The sequence below is a fragment of the Ambystoma mexicanum genome, chromosome 2p (genome assembly GCF_040938575.1).
Source record: "Ambystoma mexicanum isolate Mex_15411 chromosome 2p, UKY_AmexF1_1, whole genome shotgun sequence".
NCBI classification, from domain to species: domain Eukaryota; kingdom Metazoa; phylum Chordata; class Amphibia; order Caudata; family Ambystomatidae; genus Ambystoma; species Ambystoma mexicanum.
In genome coordinates this window covers 768,680,588-768,694,365 of record NC_090923.1, presented here as the reverse complement: position 1 = coordinate 768,694,365, position 13,778 = coordinate 768,680,588, and the positions used below count along the sequence as shown (strand labels likewise).

General features: G+C 46.1%; 1 protein-coding gene and 1 pseudogene across 2 annotated transcripts in view; one reads left to right on the top strand and one right to left on the bottom strand.

The window, feature by feature from the left end:
- The window catches only part of LOC138566773 (cytochrome P450 2G1-like), an 899,512-nt gene that overhangs the window by 865,631 nt on the left and 20,103 nt on the right, over positions 1 to 13,778 (bottom strand). The window lies entirely within an intron of this gene.
- LOC138566098 (ribose-phosphate pyrophosphokinase 2 pseudogene) lies at positions 4,915 to 5,438 on the top strand (annotated as a pseudogene).

The window sequence follows — 13,778 nt, the reverse complement described above, 5'->3', positions numbered from 1 at the left end:
TGGATAGCCCACCTTGACCACACACGGGTCAAAGACCACCTGGCCTTGGGTCACAGACACATAGCTGCGACCATTCCAACAATGCTGTCGGCACATACAATGGCCCCTGAACAACCAGGCCCATCTGGCCACATGGGTGGGGTGTCACTCTGATCAACAGCATATGTTACTTGCATTCCAACCCATGTGAACACACCATACCTGACAGTATGCCATGTGTTCCATACAGGCACTCAGGCAGCTCAGGAAGAGGCTGAGGAGGATTAGGGCGCAGGCCCATCGGTGACTGATGCCTCCACGGTGTCATCGTCCGCTACTACCCCTGAAGGGCAGACACATGTGACGCCAAAGTGCATGTGTCAGCAGGCCACACCGGGCCCAAGCAAGACCAAGCCTGCTGGTGGCAGTAAGGCCCTGCTTCCACCCCACGAGCCACCGGGAGTACCACCACACCAACTGTACACATGCAGCCGGCTGCAGTAGCTGTGACTGAGGACACACCTGCTGGCTGGAGAGCCGATGGCATCCAGGAGGGAACCAGCATACACCCACAGTGCGCCCTAGGACCACACAGCCCTGACAGCATACTTCACCACCTGCGTGCCCAGACCCCTGAGGGTGACATGGACTCCTCCTCATATGGGTCTCTGTGCTACAGTCCTGACTCACCGCGGAGCCACCAACCCATTTCCCACCCAACACTGAGCCACTCCATCCTTTAGAGGGTGGACGATATGGAGAGATGGAAACCTGAGATGGATGCAATTGCTAACACTCACTGCTTTTATCTCCAGGAAATACGTGACTGTATGCAGGGAGCTGCTGCCAGGATCATCCGATCCATGGAGCGCAACCTGACGGAGGCAGCTGCAACAACTGCCGCACTGACGATGTATGGCCAGTGTGTCAGAGAGCTGACAGAGGGAATCTCTGCTTTTACAGAGTCCATATAGCAGAAAATGGAACCAAACCTGTAGCACATCCCGAGGCCAGGGTACATACCCTCAAAAACACCTACTGATTGGTCATTTCCCAGCACTCCACGACTCTGGTCTGAGCGCAATGTGGGACCGAAGTCACTTGGAGTAACCCTGTTGGAGAAGAGGCCATGCAAGTGACAGTGTCCCTCTTGTTGCTATTTGTGTTTGGGTGTTGTTGGTGGGTGAGGGAGGGGCATAGTGTGTTGGGGTGGTGTTGGGGATAGGGGGAGGGAAGATAGTGTGTTGGGGTTGTGGGTGGTGTTTGGGGAGGGCGAATAGTGTGTTGGGGTGGTGTTGTGGGGTGGGGGATAGTGTGTTGGGGCGGTGTTGGAGGGGGCCGGAGGAGGGATAGTTTCTGTACTAGAAAATCTTTATCAATGCAAGGACATTCCTCATTGATTGTGTCATTGTGTTTATTCATAAATGTGTGTGGGACACAGTGGTGCATGGTATGTGCCATATGAATGTCTTAGAAAACATTGTCCATCAGTTCCTGGCGAGCCACTCGTCCATCCCTGACGTTGTCTCGGGCAATGCATGGAGGCATATATTGTGCAGCATGGCACACACCAGAATGATTTTGCCCACTATTTCTTGTTTATACTTTAGGGCACCTACTGTATGGTCCAGGTAGTGGAAACAGGCCTTCAGGAGGCCAAAGCTACACTCTATACAGACATGGGTCCTGCTGTGAGCATGATTCTAGGCCTGCTCCTATGGTGTCTGTGGATCCCCCACAGGTGTCATGAGCTAGGGCAGCTTCGGGTATCTGGAATCACTTGCAAGGAGAGACAGAGCCATGAGTCACAGTGTATTGTGTGGGGTGTGGAGGGGCTTTCACGGCATCAGGGCAAAGTGCATCATATCAATGCATATGGGGCTTCATTGCATGGCATTTGTGTTATTTTATGCTTGTGCATGTTGTATCACTCGCCTCATGCATTGTATTTACTCGACATGCTCCCTGTTCCCTTAGAGCTGATGTATCATCATGTGTCTGTCGTTGCCATGTCAAGCTGACATGGAGGCTGTCTTGTGCCAGGGTGTTGCTCTTGTGATGGATTAACTATCGCCCCTCCATTGGCTTCTGTGGGCAGCGAGTCTGCATTGAAGGCTGAGTGTACATGGGTACTTGGCTGTGGTAATTGCAGGGTTATTGTTGTGGAATGTGATTGACACTTTGTGTGACATTGATTATGGATAAAACATATTTCATTGTGGTACCTGTATTCATGTGTGTGTTTGGTAGTCACAACTGTTTGTGTGCATAAGAGTATCCATTCAGGTATGTCCAAGATGCATATATTATGTGGTCTGTACTGTGACATTGGTGCAGGGGGTGGAAAGGTCTGACTTGTACATCGACCTGTCATGGCATGCAATGTGCAGTTGTGCACATGCACCCCCCACCCATTGCAGCATTTGTGTGCTAACATTTTTACTCACCCACTATCCACGTCCATTGTCCTCCGTGCCTCTCCATGTATCCAGGCAGTGCACTGTTCTGTAGGACCATGGCGTTGTGGGTGGAACCAGGGTATTGGGCACAACAGTGGGTGATGCACAGGTTGTGATCGCAGGTCACCTGCACGTTCAGTGAGTGGTAGTGCTTCCTGTAGCGGTACACCGCTTTGTGGGCCTGAGAGGTACAATTCAAATAGCACAAATAGCACATGGGTACAATTCAAGGCTGCAATAAAATTTGGCATTTGAACAACCTCATGGAACTGTGTGTTCATGGCGTACACCTGTGCATCGGGTCAGGGGCATTGAGATGTAGCATGAGAAAATGTTGACTGTGCCATGCCGTGCAGGATGACCACGGATTGCTGGAAGGTGCCAGTTCCTAGGAATTGCAGAATGGACACTAGCTTTAACAGTGGGGGCACAGCTGCCCTGATGTTGATCTCGCTCTCTAGGTCGCCCTGGATTCGAGTGAGCAGCTCACTTTTGGTTTTGGTCTCCCTGTTCAGGCGGTATAGGGGAACCAACTGACTGTCAGTGAGGGTCCAGGGTAAAGGCCTGAACCTGGGTATTGGTGCACACCTTGCTTGGCCTCTCCTCTTCCTCCTCTTCCTCCTCCTCCTCCTGACTCCACCCTGTGCCCTGTGCCCATGTTTAATGGCGGCATAATGTTTGGGGAAGGTGTGTGCCTTATGTAGCCCTCTTGAGTGGATTAGGTTCACCTGTGGATTAATGTGTGCCACCTGAATGCATTTTCCTCTAACTGGAGGCTGGAGGTATTTGCACCTTGTTTTTAGCGGTATTAGCATCATAATTCAGCCATGTGGGGACTTACGTTGCAGCTGTAATTGCACTGCTTTCTTTCGCTGCACATTCTGGAGGCTGTAATAACGCCAACTGTAATACCACCAGCTGTTATACTGTTGGCAGTATATGCGCAAGCTTATGAACCGGCAGAGCAGTAATTGCAGCAGAAAATCTGATAAAGCCACTTTTAAGGTTTAGCGCTGAGGTCATGATGAGGCCCTTCATATGAATCAGAGGTTTATTGCGGTGGATGTGAAGGAAACTGATTAGCCTCAGTAGTCAATTTGTGTTGTGCATGTGCATGTGCAAATAGGTTCTTTTTTTTATTTTATTTTTTTTATTTGTCCAAGACATGGCCTCGTACAATTTATTGAGAAAGCTTGAGCACGTTTGACAACTTTAATAGTAATCTGCAAAAGGAAAATATGCAAAAATAAAAGAAATGTATTCAACTGCAAATATATTTTAAACGACAGGCTGGGGTATAGTGTACAGATTATCCTTTCTTGAATTGACCTGACTTTGGTACAAAAATAGCAACCATACATGTGTTCCCCTTGAACTTGCAAATACTGCGTCAGTGACGCAACTGGTTTTCTCAGACGGGTTTGGGGGGAGACAATCAGCTTAGTCGTGTTTTTAATGCATGTCAACTCATATTTGGTCTTTCTGCTTTAAAAGGTTGATCATGGGCGATGCAAAATCCAGGATCCAGCGCCGACACAATTTAAGATAAATTGATCATGAAATTGTCAAATCAATTCAGGTTGGCATTGACAGCTATACGTTAGGTTTGCCACTTCTTATAGGAACAACCATCTGTGTGCTCCATCCCCTTAACTTTCACTCAACTGCCAGTGACTGTTTAGAGGTGGCCGAACTCAAAGGAGGGATATGCATTGTCCATTACTGCAGAAAGGGCAATTTAAAGCTTAGTAAGATGCAGAGATTCCTGCAAAGCGCCGCCACTATCCCCTGAGAAGTTTTCCAGTATTACTGGCATAAGAAGAGTGCCGAAACATTAAAACTATCTGGACCATACTGGAACCGTTTATATGATCTACCTTGAGTGGACCTGAAAAGCCACAACAAATTAATATAAATCTGATGTCCATAATCGACACAGGATATCTTGCCTCCTATAAGACAACTTTGTATTTTCGTCAGCAGACAATGCCTGCACTAATTTCCCTACCTCCTTGCAGAACTTCTCTTACTGCACAATCTCAGCCACTTACTGATACATTAATTAAACGTGTCAATGCTTTATGATAAGATGCATTAAGAGATTGTCAAATTTAATCTCAATGAAAGATTCTTTTGTATCACTGCATCTATCGTTTTAAACAAGAAGTCTACTGGTTTATCTGGCCTGCAAAATGAGGTTTTCCAAACGGTACCCCCTATACCATCTAAGGATACCTCAAAGAAGAGATTTAAAAACGTTCATAAAGATACATATCTCATAGCTGGACAACAAGGTAGAATAAAAAACAGGAAACAAGGCCTTTCGGGAGACTGTTTTAAGACAGGACTTCCTGTGGTTATAACGGGACATGACTGAACAAATAGGACACAGATTCTCCATTATGCGTTCTGCGGATTGCTTTGGCCAAGATCATAGATATATCGATGACCTGAATCTTTGGGCAATTCTTGCTTTCCTTACTCTCAACAAGATAAAAAAGGACAAGAGTCGGGTGCCAATTTCTGCTAAGCTGGTTGCAAGCATGCTGTTGGTGGCTGACACTGATCACATCATCACCATGGATTTGCACGCTTCCCAAATACAGGGTTTCTTTGATATTCCTGTCGATAACCTGTATGCAGAGCCAGCAGTGCTACAGTGGGTTAGAGAGAACATACCAGAATGGAAAACTCCATAACTGTGTCACCTGATGCAGGTGGAGCAAAGAGGGTTACTTCAATTGCGGACAGACTGAATGTTGAGTTTGCCCTCATCCACAAGGAAAGAAAAAAGGCCAATGAAGTGGACCGAATGGTCTTGGTTGGAGATGTGAAGGATCGGATACTATTCTTGTTGATGATATGGCTGACACATGTGGCACTGTGTGCCATGCAACTGGCAAGCTGCTTTCCGCTGGTGCAATTAGAGTCTATGCAAATAGGTTCTTGACACTAAACTTGCTAATATCGCCCCAAATATCACAGTTTGCAGAAGTGTAAATGTCTTAAGGGCCCTATCAATTTAAAGGAACTTGACATCTGGGAGATATTCTTTGAAAACATTAACGTTTGGATCAAATCATCAGGTCTCAAAACTGAAGAATCAGATCTTTTGATCCCTGAAACAAATGCAGGTTGTAAAAATTGAAAGCTTCTAAACCCTAGTAAAAGTGGCGGCAAGCGAGTCATTTATTTAAAAATGATAATATTTGTATTTGTAACTAGGCAATTAGTTTATTATAAACTTTAACCAAACTGCAATCAGGATAACCAATCACAAAATCCCAAAACAAAAAAAAGGAAAGGAGAAAAGGGATGAAACATCTGAAACAGCAACACTTTCGACATGGGGAAAAACATTACATTTGTTAAAATACATCATTAAAAAGAAATACACTCCTGTAAAAAGAAGACCTAGTCTCCCAGACGGTCTTCACAGAACTCATAATCACGAGCAATTAATTGCACATTCATTCACGGCCTGCAATTCCTTAAATGTTTTCAAGAAGATCATCTCTAAAAATGTTACCAATACAAGTAGCAAGCCAACATTTACCCCCCTCACCCCATATAAGGACTCCCACCATAATTCTGCATCATTTCCACATTTTTTGTTCATACTGTTGAAAAAATACAATGTTCTTAGAGATCTCAATTCTGTACAGCAGAATATCAGATGCTTTAGGATTTTAGTTTGGGTATTACAGACGCTATCTACATCTGTCAGCTCCGGGTCCAACTCCATATCTAAGTACAGTGACCGTTGTGTGGATATATTCAGCCCAAACCATACATATAGATCCCTAGACCTTGGACTCTGGAATCTTCTCAAGCATTGGGGGTTAGATTATGCAAGTCTAACAGGTTCCTTGAGAGTGTATTGTAGGGGAGGCATGGTATTACAAGTATGACACTGACACAAAAGATACAATTTGTAAAACCTTTATTAACTTTGTGGGGTTTGGAAAATCGCCTACTTTGCTCTACAACTAGGATGGGAGTCGTCTCGACCATCAAATAATTACAAAAATATTCTTAGTCATTTCTGTCACATCAAAATGGCCTATGCTACCAAAACCTAATTCCTGCCCTAACTCTTGTACAACAAAATGTGTAAAGGAGTTATGTATATAAAAAGGAAATCAGTGTTGGACAAAGAATACATGTGATTGAATCAGCTCTCCTCCCCAAGTTTAGACAGTGCGGAATAAGGCAGTCTCTACAAGCAGGATGACACACTCTGGCTTTAACACTGAAATAGTTTGAAAGGTGGCTTGAGGCCCGCCTGGCCTTCCACGTTAAAGGCTCCTGTTCCAGTCTTCCCCAAATAATGAAACAAAACATTCACACCGGTCCCTCTCTGTCGGGCTTAGACCTTTCACAGTCAACAACACTTGCCAGAACTTCCTTCCCCAATCGTTTTACACTTTTAGTCCCCCTCAATTGTGCTCAGACCGCTTTTTGGATGTCAAAGACTTTTGAATGTGCAGGGTTTCTTTTACAGACCCCCGCAGAACCACTTTGACTCAGAATTCAATGATCAGCTTTTCCTCTTCCCTTCTCTCAGGGTTAACTTCATTCACTTTTGCTTTTACAGTTCATTTACTTTTTTTACCTCAAACAATTCACCTTTCACAGATACTTTCGAGTGGGGTACTCCTTTTCGCTGGACCACTCGTTACTTAGTATCTGATTCTTCATCTGTTCGGATTCTACATCTGTTCTTGCTTTAAAGTTCATTCATAGGTCTGTCTTTCCTTATGTCTCATCAACACACATGCAGCCTTTACGTGTGATATGTTGTTGCAAACTCAATCTTTCTTAGCACACACCGGTCTCACAGGTCACTTGCGAACTCACAGGCTGTGTGTGGTTCTTTCTTGATTTTTCAATTTCCACTTCACAAATCAAGGTTAGTATCACAGGCTTGGCCTCACCTCCGCAAATCTGTCATCCACTGGGGAGGGTTGCTGGGATCCTTGTAACAAAATGTAGTCATTGATACTTAGACATGTGTCTTTCGCTGCCTTGTGGAGACAACCACCACCTGTAGGCAACTCTTGGGGTTTTCGGCCTGCTGCTCTCATCCCTTGGTCCATCGCTCTGCTCCAGTAGGTTTGCCTTTGCCCCAGAAGTTCTGCTCATACTCGTGTTTCACCTTGCTAAGAGAGTTTCTTTAGGTTCCGCCTTTTATCCGTGTGAGATGAGCTAATTGGAATCAGGTGTGTGCACTTGAATTCAAGTGCCTGACTTTGCCTAACCCCATTAGTGGGACATGTCCAGTATGATGTATAAGAGTTAGTCTTGTTACTCACAGTGGCCCTCTTCATTGACCAAGTGCTTGTGCATGAAGGGGCGGGGGTTGGGACATCAGATCCTAAAAAATAGGAGGGGTTGGATGTAAAAAAAAAGGGGGAATACCGCGTTTCACCATTGGCTGCCTCACCCCCACTCCCCGAAGACCCCTCACCCAGGTGATCCTACCACACTGGTCCACCCCCAGGTACTGGATTCAAAAGCTATGGCCGTGTCCTGCCACTTGTATGACAAGTGCCTTAGGCTTAGCAGGCGAGGCACCTTTATATTTCTCACGGTATGTACTGTGCAGGTAGAACCTTTTGACTCTGTTTCTCTCCAATCATGGGCCCTCAAGATTTTTTTTTTACGTGCAGAGGATTTTTAGACGGGGGCCAAATTACAAGTCCGGCGGTAACCGTGCCTGTAAAAACCGACCCGGCGGTCTGTGAAGTCATGCGCCGGAAAATCTAAATCCCCATTCCCATTGGAGTCCCATAGGAATCAATGGGAATGGGGAGCACAGAGGCACTTGCACCATTAATAACAGTGCTGGTGCTTCCGTGAAACTCTGCGGGCGGGTGCCGTTCTGCCCGCCATGTCTGACCATGGCGTGCGGGACAGCACCCGCCCACAGACTCGTAGTGTGCCGGTCCGGTAATAATGGTGCCGGTAGGCTTACTGGCACCGTTGTTACCGGACCGGCACACTTGTAATGAGGCCTAGAATGTCCACTGACAATCCCAAGTTTAAGAATGTTTTGTTACACCTTTCCAACCACTTATTCAAAGACCAGTCATATATCCCAGCCTTTTTTTACAATAAGTAACCTAAATTGGGGGGGCATTTCAATTTCCTGAAAAGCAAAAGGGTTTTCCAAACCACCCTTACGTGCAAAGACAAGAGGCCGACCTCATGTCTTATAATGGCAATTGGGATAGCATTGGGGAGGCATAAAACCCTCCTCCAAAAACACCCCTCCAGTATTTCCCATATTTCCCACAGGAGGAAGGCATCGGCAGCGTACGTAAGGGCAGGTGTAACTTTCTGGTTGTAGAAATTAATGATTGGTAGAAGCGAGAATTTATAACATTTTCTGCTGATTAAAATTCCCTGTGCGGTTAGGAGTTACATTTTTCCCCTCAAACACTCCTTCCAAGGTGTTTCACAGGCACTAGCACTTATCATTGCACCCAAGTATCTTATTGAGCTGACTGGTCGAATTCGATTCTTATTCATGATCCAAGTAGGGGATTTCTTTTCCAGCCCCTCAAGTTAACCAAAATAATTTTTTCGGATTCCGAGGCCTTAATCTTTAGGCCCTTCTCATTGATATACAATTGGAGGAATTCCAATTTCCTCTGTAGGTCTATCAGGGTCTGGTCTAGAATGACCAGATCAACGGCGTACAGAAGTCGATCCATGGCTAACCCGTTGATCTTTGGCAGACAGGAAGAACAGATGTTGAAGACATTCTGCAGATCACAGATAAACAGATTAAATAGTACAGGTGCCAGAAGGCAACCCTGTTTTAGGCCCCTGAATGTTTGGATCCTCCTGGTCATGGCCTGCTTGATCAAATCTAACCTGCAGGGAGGTCCCTGTATACTGGTCCTTGATTGCGAGAAGCAGGTCCTGAGGGCACCCCAATTCTGTCATTTTGTACCATAAAACCTCCCGATTAATACTGTCAAAAGCATATTCCATGTCGATGCACGCAAGGTATAATTAGCAGTCACCCCTTAGTGTTCTCATTTTCAGGAGACTAATCAGGAGGAGGTTTAAATTGCAGCCTACTTCCTTAATAAAACCCGTTTGTCAGGGAACAAAGGATTCAGTTTTGGTCACCCACTCATTCAATCGCTTCAGGAGGACCGCCACTAAAACATTTCCCAGGGCGTCCACAAGGGCAAGAGGACGGTAGTTTTTAGGCTCCGGCCTATCGCCCTTCTTGAAGATCGGAACCACCACAGCCCTCTTCCAAGAGGCTGGGACTTTTCCCCTCTGGGCAATCCTCTGAACAAGGCCAGACAGAAGTCACCCCAAGCCTCAGGGGCTGCCTTTAACATTTCATTTGTCAATCTGCCTGTCCTTGAGTACCTGGGCCACTGGCCTTTCTGATTAGTGATAGGATTTCATCCCTGTCAAAGTGGATCGCCCATTGTGTCTGTGAGGAGATCCCAGGGTCACCCCCTGTTTGATCAATCTGAGCAATAGGTTGCCAAAATAAGAAACCCAACAGGCTTCTGATATGGGATTTAGTTGGAACGGACAGTTGGCACTCTCCCTACCATTCAAGAGATGCCAAAGATTTCTGGTGTTATTCAAATTCAAAGCCTGCAACATTACTTCAGCATCTCTTTGGTACATTGTCGATTTATGGCAGTTGACCCAGTTTGTATACCTCTCCTTCAGTTTTATTGTAAGTGCCAGTTTAGCAATCAATGGTAAATTACACAGTTCTCTAACGTATTTATGTTAAAGGTGTTTCTGTACTAAAACCACTTTGTCGTAAGTGTGTTTGGGCTTCCAATATAAGTTGAAAAGGATCAAGCAGCTCTGGCGTCAGTTAGTATGTTCCAGGTATTGTAATGTTAAAATCCGGATTTAAGGGTTAGGATGGATAACACTGGTGACCTGCAGGTTTGGGCTATTTCTAGTATCAGGAGTCCCGAATGAGGCCTCCCAATTTTGCCATTTATGGCTTTGTTAAGATAGGAAGAATAACCGTCTAAGGATGTGGACTCCTGTAGCCATGTTTCCTGCAGGCATATGATGTCCAGGCCGGTGAAAACAGAGTCCATATCCTGAAACAAATGGGCACATTTCCTAGTGTTCCAGGACCCGATGATTATCCTGCAAGGGCCTCCAGTACACTGTCTCTATTCTTTTCCTTGGGGGGCCAAGGCTCTTGCCAACTAGTGCCAGGAACGCACATCCTTGGTGGTGAGGGTTGTGATGCTGGAAATGCATTGGAGGGACAAGGCCTCTCTGTCCTTATCCTCTACTCCCTTGTCATCAGTGTTCTGTTGTTTTCTGCACAGGAGTCCATGTGGGACCCCTGTCAGTGCAGCTCTTCCTCTTTTTGTGTGTGGTGAACAGAGGCCCGTGGGATACCCTTATGGCACTCATGGGTGGGGGTACAACCCTAGTTTACCTTTGTGATGCCCACAGAGCAGGGTATGGGCTGGTGGCAGCTACATGCTGATATGACAGGAGCTCTGAGTGTCCTCCATTTAGGGATACCCAGGCCATGCCATAGGAATTGTGGATTCCTGATAGAAATCAAGACGGCCCCTGGGGCCTCTTGGTTTCTATTGCCTGTTACCTTGTTTTGCCAAAGTTCTGGGAAGCCCTGAACATGTCCCTTCCCATGACTGGCTGTTGGGTGGAAGACCATATATGGTATTGTGTGGAAGTCCAGGCTAGACTGGTTGGAGCCTTCCGAGTAACTGCATGTTGTTGGTACACCCTTTGGGTGGGCCCTATGTGAATGGAGTGCGTGACCAATCGGCATTCTATGTTATGGGTGTCTAGTTTCTGTGTGTGTGAGACACAATGAATGAGACAGCCCTGCCTGAAACTGGCATTAATGCAGTGTAGTGTGCTGAAAGGCTGGGTGCTTTCCCCAATCCACATTCCTTGTTATGGGTGTCTCAGTGGAAGTGAATGGTCTGAATGCCAGTTAGCCTGATTGGTGGCCTGCCTGCATGGATACCCTTCTATGTGATTTGCTGACTGAGCCTGGCTCAACAGAGTGAATGAGGGACAGATGTGTATATCTGGGGACCTCTCACTTCCCAATTTGTTCAGAAGCTGAAGTTGAAACTTGAAGCTGCTTTTCGATGGCCAGCTGGAGGAGATGATTGCTGCTGAATTTCATTTGACATAATCCAAGAACTGTTGAGTCTGTCGAGGACTTATCCAAGACAGGACCTGGCTAGGAGACCTCTCCCCAAGCTACGAGGGACCATCATGCAAAAACTGCTGTTCTTCATTGAAGCATCCTGGAAGACAGTTCTGTGAATCTGACATCAGAAAAGGGGTCTGCAGAGAATCCTAAAGGGAGCACCTGCATATCGAGGGTCGTCAAAGTCCATTGGCGTCAACTGGGATCAGAAGATTTCCGTGACCGCTGGAAGCCAAGTTGAATCGTGTCACCCAGGAGCTATGACACCTTGAACCAGTACTGCTTGATGCCCGGAGCCGTGAAAGTTCCACTTTTGCCTAAGAACATTTGACAGAGGGCTCCCTTGCCATCACTGTCGACCACTTTGTCCCGCCGGAGTTAGTCAGGGTCGCAGGCTGCTGAGGAAAGTCCACTGGCGGGTGTCCCACCACCAGAAGCTGACAAAGACCTCCCGAGGACAATGGCGGAGTGAAGATCCAAGGTCCCGACCACGGTCAAGTCACGATTGCCGAAGCTATCCCGACTCTCGACACCTGCTGCTGGGCCTGCATCCATCACCGCCAAAGGTCTTGCAAGTCCACAGAGTTTTATTTGCGGTACCAAACACTTTGCATCAAAGTTTAATGCACGCCTCACCTTCCCAGGTTTTCCACCATCGAGGAAACGATCATCGAAGAGCACTGCAAAGGTTGTAGCTGCTGTATCAATGCCAGTGTTCCCCCTTCCTTCAAGGGTCTCTATGCCCAGTAGTTCCTTCTTCAAAGGAGGTCCATCCTCATAGGATACCGTCAACGAACCATCGAATACACTCTTCCACTTCAGGTACATTGGGGAGGGTAAAACTTTTAACCAAGAAGCAAGGCTTATTGAGCATTTATGGGCTGGGCTTGTTAATTATTTTATTACAGGATGCCCAGGTGGGTGGATCCTCATTCAGAATTGTGCATCTACATCCAAAGAAAGCATTCTGCCATTGCTTAACCTTAACCTGCTTTCCTTCATTAATATCTATGTTGATACACCTTACTGAATGATGTGTATGCACTATTATAACTGCCAGCAGTTCATGCATTTTAAAGGAATCTAAAGTCTAAGTGTGGTACCACATAGAAGTGTATAGATTTGTCATTATAGAATTACCAGAGTACAAAGTGCGTTATTAAAATGTGAACCTTAATTTTATATAGAGAACTGTGTAAGCACATAACACAGTGTGTGAACATTCCTTTGTGGGGGCTTGGGGACTCACTGTACTTAAGAACCAGCCTGTCTCACCTCCTAAGAGCTTAAGCCTTGGTTGCTCGTCCATCGCGTCTATTTAGAGAACCTTGGCTGGGGTGCTCTGTGTCTCTACTCTGCCATATAGTGGGCAGAAGTACAGATACCCTCTTCAGTCTTTACAAAGGTCTCACCGTTTTGGAGATAGCCTTTTTCCTACTGGGCTTATTAGAAAGTTCATTGAAGAGGAATCTGGCTGACTTCTGGTTGGCTCCACTGTTATTGGTCCACACTTTTGCCCTTCAGTAAGATAAGGCCTCTCTCTTGTCAGAGGGGTTACTTAAAATCCTCTTGGGCTCCTTCAAGTCAAACCCCAGAGCATGTAACTTGTCAATGGCATCCAAGAGGAAAGAGGACAGGGAAGCGGAGCCCATATGCAGGCACACTCGATCGTATTTGTTCTCGTACAGGAAGTCAACGATCTTAATGTATATGGAGTCAATCACGCGCAAACTCTGGGCATGATTGAAGAGACACATAATGTTGGAATGGTTTAATATTAATCCATAGCTCGCCCCCAAAACTCAGTCCAATATTACTAGATGATGGCCATTGGTTTCTTCTTTAGATCTATCAGGCCCATCAGAATTTCTGCAATATGACCTCCTAGCATGGTTTGAGCCACTCCCCAAGGAAACCTGGGCCACAGGATCAGTTGGATGATCCTGTCTAGATTGCCTGATCATTTTTTCCAAGACAGAGTTCTGTTTCTTTGTTTCACCCACAATTCCTACAGTCCAGGCACGTCTCTCCACCAGGGTGATGATGTGCAAATTGGCAGTAGACCCATACTCTAAGCGGTACTTTTGACATACTTCCAATCGAGGATTCGAGTTAGCAGCAATAGGAGCTGGAGA